The sequence below is a fragment of the Hyla sarda genome, chromosome 3 (genome assembly GCF_029499605.1).
Source record: "Hyla sarda isolate aHylSar1 chromosome 3, aHylSar1.hap1, whole genome shotgun sequence".
NCBI classification, from domain to species: Eukaryota; Metazoa; Chordata; class Amphibia; order Anura; family Hylidae; genus Hyla; species Hyla sarda.
Window position 1 is genome coordinate 325470027 of NC_079191.1, and position 6000 is coordinate 325476026.

Below are 6000 nucleotides of genomic sequence, written 5' to 3' on the forward strand. Positions count from 1 at the left end.
TAGATTAGTTAGTGACAGGTACTCTTTAACCCCTTAAGGACGTAAATGTACGTCCTGGTGCGGTGGTACTTAACGCACCAGGACGTACATTTACGTCCTGTGCATAAGCGCGGGCATTGGAGCGATGCCCGTGTCATGCACGGCTGATCCCGGCTGCTGATCGCAGCCAGGGACCCGCCGGCAATCGCCGACGCCCGCGATCGCGCGGGCGTCCGCCATTAACCCCTCAGGTGCCGGGATTAATACAGATCCCGGCATATGCGGCAGTGCGCGATTTGAATTAATGATCGGATCGCCCGCAGCGCTGCTGCGGGGATCCGATCATTCAGAACGCCACACGGAGGTCTCCTCACCTTCCTCCATCCGGCTCCCGGCGTCTCCTGCTCTGGTCTGAGATCGAGCAGACCAGAGCAGAAGATCGCCGATAACACTGATCTGTTCTATGTCCTATACATAGATCAGATCAGTATTAGCAATTATGGTATTATGGGGACTATTCAAGTGTAAAAAAAAAATGTAAAAGCAAAAGTAAAAAAAAAGTGAAAAATCCCCTCCCCCAATAAAAAAGTTAAACGTCCGTTTTTTCCTATTTTACCCCCAAAAAGCGTAAAAAATAAATTTTATAGACATATTTGGTATCGCCGCGTGCATAAATGTCCGAACTATTAAAATAAAATGTTAATGATCCCGTACGGTGAACGGCGTGAACGAAAAAAAAAAAGTCCAAAATTGCTACTTTTTTAATACATTTTATTAAAAAAAAATTATAAAAAATGTATTAAAGTTTTTTATATGCAAATGTGGTATCAAAAAAAAGTACAGATTATGGCGCAAAAAATGAGCCCCCCTACCGCCGCTTATACGGAAAAATAAAAAAGTTAGAGGTCATCAAAATAAAGGGATTATAAACGTACTAATTTGGTTAAAAAGTTTGTGATTTTTTTTAAGCGCAACAATAATAGAAAAGTATGTAATAATGAGTATCATTTTAATCGTATTGACCCTCAGAATAAAGAACACATGTCATTTTTACCATAAATTGTACGGCGTGAAAACGAAACCTTCCAAAATTAGCAAAATTGCGTTTTTCGTTTTAATTTCCCCACAAAAATAGTGTTTTTTGGTTGCGCCATACATTTTATGATATAATGAGTTATGTCATTACAAAGGACAACTGGTCGCGCAAAAAACAAGCCCTCACACTAGTCTGTGGATGAAAATATAAAAGAGTTATGATTTTTAGAAGGCGAGGAGGAAAAAATTAAAACGTAAAAATTTAATTGTCTGAGTCCTTAAGGCCAAAATGGGCTGAGTCCTTAAGGGGTTAAGGTTAACATTCCCCAGGGACAGTATCTGTCTAGGTACAGGGTCAGAGGTCAGGAGTTATGAACATCAATAGGCAGGGCTAATTGTATATTTTCTGCAGCTTGAACTGAAAGTTAAAGGGTTACTGCGCTCCCCAGCATCCAGAACATTGAGTTCCTGAACGCTGTGTGCTTGCTTTCATGTTCACGCCCACCCCCTTGTGATGTCACGCCCTGTCATGTGACGTCAAGTCCCGCCCTCTCAATGCAAGTCTATGGGAGGGGGCGTGACGGCCATCATGCTCCCTTCCCTTTCATTGAGGGGGCAGGCCGCAATGTCACAAGGGGGCGGGCGTGAACACGGAAGCCCGCACACAGCATTAAGGGAGCGGAGTAACCCTTTAAAATGGTTGACACCCCTCTCCCCCAAATAAAAAATTCTAAGTAAAAAAGGTTTGCACAAAATCTGCAGCGCATAACAGTATTAGCAACTGTACATCTCTACTGCATACTCTGCTCTATACTGTAACTCTACTATACTATACTATACTTAAGAAACTATACTATACTTAAGACACACACACTCACCCTCCGTGTCCCCACACTTTAAAAAGGCCCTTTTATGCTCCCTTTTTTGTCCCCTCCCATTATCATAAAGTCACTTTCTGTGCTCTCATGTTCTAACAATGCCCCCTCCGGCAGATTAACCAATAAAAGTAATTTGCAGGAAATACCTATTCATATTTAAGAGTCAGAAGTGCATGGTGTATTTCTGGGATAAGTACAGCTGCAGGGTTTTAGAGTGGAAATGTGCTTGAACAGTATTTTAGGAAAAGTTTCAGCAACAGCCCTGTCTACCATAGACGCAGTAAAGAGACTGTAAAAACAAGGCAGGCAGTCTGAGCAAGAGCTTATGAGCAAACCTGAAGCTCCCAGCACCTGGAGGACTTTCACAAGCGGAACATTGAGAACATGAAGGGAAGCACAGTGTAAAGAGACTAGAAATAGGAGGAAATTAGAAAGTGTGGACAGTCAGTGAGTGAGTGATCTCAGGGGTGAGGTGGGGACTGTGATCATCCAGATACTGTTGAAGAAACCTCATCAGCCTACTGGAGGATTGTCATAACAAACAAAGTCACAAAAAGAGGTCAGGAGAAGAGATAAGGAAACAGAGGAATGCCCCCCACATTACAATAATTTAGTGCCTCCACATTATAGTAATGCTCCCTTCTTTGCCCCTATGTTACAATGTACTGTATGATCTTTGCTCTGACACTATAACAATATGCTTCCCCCTCGTGTGCCCCCACACCATAATACTGCCCACTTATGTGCCCTCACATTATGATAATACCCCTTCTTTGCCTTGCACTATAATTTTGCTCCTTCTGTTTCCCACATTGTAAAAATTCCTCTTCTATGTACCCTTTTGTGACCCAACATTTCTGTATAAATATGGCATATATGTATTAATATAAATACTGCATACGTGTATATGTCCTCCTTTAGATGCTGCATGGTGCAGACTGCATGCTGATGGCTCTCTGTTGTGTGATAGCTGCAAACTGTGTCTGTATCCTAAAAACACGAACACAGTTGAAAGCACGGTACATTATAGGAGCCGGGAGTGAAGCGATCGGAGTTCCTGCTACTGTATGTACATTCTGGCACCGACACACTGATTGTATAAATGCCTCAAAGGGGTTGTCTGTTTTGTCCAATAACTTTTTCATATACAGTAGAAGGGGTCGCCTGATAAAAAAAATAATAATAATGCTGGGTGTCTTGAAGGGATTTAAATAGTCAGCTGTAATCATTTAGAAACCTGACAGCATGTGATAATTTTCCCTATAGCGCCACCATAGGTGATCAAATCTCCTATAGCCCCACCAAAGGAGGGATAATGCATTACACAAATTGCATTGAAATCAATGGCTTGTCCATATAATGTATGGATAAAGCAGTCTCATCGAAGAGAGAAAACTTTTTTTCACTTTGACTAATAGATAAGGATCATAATTAGATTTTCCCTCTCTTAAATCAAAATTTTCTCTCTTTTTTTTTTTTAAATTTAACCTACAGGGTGGGCCATTTATATGGATACACCTTAATAAAATGGGAACGGTGGGTGATATTAACTTCCTGTTTGTGACACATTAGTATATGTGAGGGAGGAAACTTTTCAAGATGGGTGGTGACCATGGCGGCCATTTTGAAGTCTGACATTTTGAATCCAACTTTTGTTTTTTCAATAGGAAGAGGGTCATGTGACACGTCAAACTCATTGGGAATTTCACAAGAAAAACAATTTTGTGCTTAGTTTTAACGTAACTTTATTATTTCATGAGTTATTTACAAGTTTCTGACCACTTATAAAATGTGTTCAATGTGCTGCCCATTGTGTTGGATTGTCAATGCAACCCTCTTCTCCCACTCTTCACATACTGATAGCAACACCGCAGGAAAAATGCTAGCACAGGCTTCCAGTATCCGTAGTTTCAGGTGCTGCACATCTCGTATCTTCACAGCATAGACAATTGCCTTCAGAGGACCCTAAAGATAAAAGTCTAAGGGGGTCAGATCGGGAGACCTTGGGGGCCATTCAACTGGTCCACAACGACCAATCCACTTTCCAGGAAACTGTTCATCTATAATGTGGTGATGCACCATCTTGCTGGAAAAACGCAGTGAACATGCCAGCTTCAGTGCATAAAGAGGGAAACACATCATCATGTAGCAATTTCGCATATCCAGTGGCCTACATGATGATGTGTTTCCCTCTTTATGCACTTAAGCTGGCACGTTCCCTGACTATTTCCAGCAAGATGGTGCACCACCACATTATGGGTGTCAGGTCCGAGCATTCTTAGATGAACAGTTTTCTGGAAAGTGGATTGGTCATCGTGGACCAGTTGAGTGGTCCCCAAGGTCTCCCGATCTGACCCCCTTAGACTTTTATCTTTGGGGTCATCTGAAGGCAATTGTCTATGCTGTGAAGATACGAGATGTGCAGCACCTGAAACTACGGATACTGGAAGCCTGTGCTAGCATTTCTCCTACGGTGTTGCTATCAGTGTGTGAAGAGTGGGAGAAGAGGGTTGCATTGACAATCCAACACAATGGGCAGCACATTGAACACATTTTATAAGTGGTCAGAAACGTGTAAATAACTCATGAAAGAGTAAAGTTATGTTAAAACCAAGCACATCATTGTTTTTCTTGTGAAATGCCCAATGTCACATGTGACACATGACCCTCTTCCTATTGAAAAAACAAAAGTTGGATTCAAAATGGCCAACTTCAAAATGGCTGCCATGGTCACCACCCACCTTGAAAAGTTTCCCCCCTCACATATACTAATGTGCCACAAACAGGAAGTTAATATCACCAACCATTCTCATTTTATTAAGGTGTATCCATATAAAGGGCCCACCCTGTATTATAACCCTCCACTGGAAAACTCTTTTTTAAATCAACTGGTGCCGGAAAGCTAAAAAGATATGTAAATTACTTCTATTAAATAATCATGATCCTTCCAGTACTTAACAGCTGCTGTTATGATCCACAGGAAGTTATTTTCTTTTAAAATTTCCTTTCTGCCTGACCACAGTGCTCTCTGCTGACACCTCTGTCCATTTTAGGAACTGTCCAGAGTAGGAGCAAATCCCCATAGAAAACCAATCTTGCTCTGGACAGTTCCTAAAATGGACAGAGGTGTCAGCAGAGAGCACTGTGGTCAGGCAGAAAGGAAACTCATAAAGAAAAGAACCTCCTGTGGATCATAACAGCAACTGATAAGTACTGGAAAGATTACGATTTTTTAATAGAATTAATTTACAAATCTGTGGATGATACAGCAGCTGAGTACTCGAAGGATCATGATTATTTAATAGAAGTAATTTACATATCTTTTTCACTTTCCGGCACCAGTTGATTTAAAAACAATGTTTACCAGTGGAGTACCCCTTTAAGGGTTATAATAGATTAAATAAAATAAAAAAGAAGAGAAAATTTAGATGTAAGAGAGGGAAGGTCTTTTTATGATCCTTATCTATTAGTCAAAGTGAAAAAAAATTTCTCTCTACGATGAGACTGCTTTATCCATGCATTATATGCACAAGCCATTGATTTCAATGCAATTTGTGTAATGCATTATCCCTCCTTTGGTGGCGCTATAGGGGATTTGATCATCTATGGTGGCGCTATAGGGAAATTGATCACACGCTGTCAGGTTTCTAAATTATTACAGCTTTTCAATAGTAGTAATTTACAAATCTGTCCCCAGTTGGTTTAAAAAATAAAAATGTTTTCCAGTGGAGCACCCCTTTAAGGTAAAGTTACTGGCAATTAAATCTGCTGTTTAAATATTTCTAAAATATATTAATACTTATTGTGTAAAAAAAAATATAGATAAAAATAATGTACAAATAGGAGATACACTGCAGATTAACCTAAAAAAGTAATCCATAGGAAACACTTATCCATACATAAAATACCAGCTAAAGACACTTAAGGACAGAAGTGGACAGAACTGCTGCACAGTATGAGAGGTGCATGGTGTAGTACTGGGATAAGTGCAGTTGCAGGGGTTTAGGGTGGGGCTGTGCTTGAACAGAGTCTCTTTAGGAAAAGTTTCAGCAACAGCCCTGTCCACCATACAGTAAAGAGACAGTAAACACAAGGGAGGCAGTCTAAG

At 40.6% G+C, this 6000-nt stretch overlaps 1 protein-coding gene across 1 annotated transcript in view; it reads left to right on the forward strand.

Annotated features, from left to right (window-relative positions):
• Nucleotides 1–6000, forward strand: part of ADGRG6 (adhesion G protein-coupled receptor G6) — a 211070-nt gene that overhangs the window by 17461 nt on the left and 187609 nt on the right. The gene's annotated exons all lie outside the window — the stretch shown is intronic.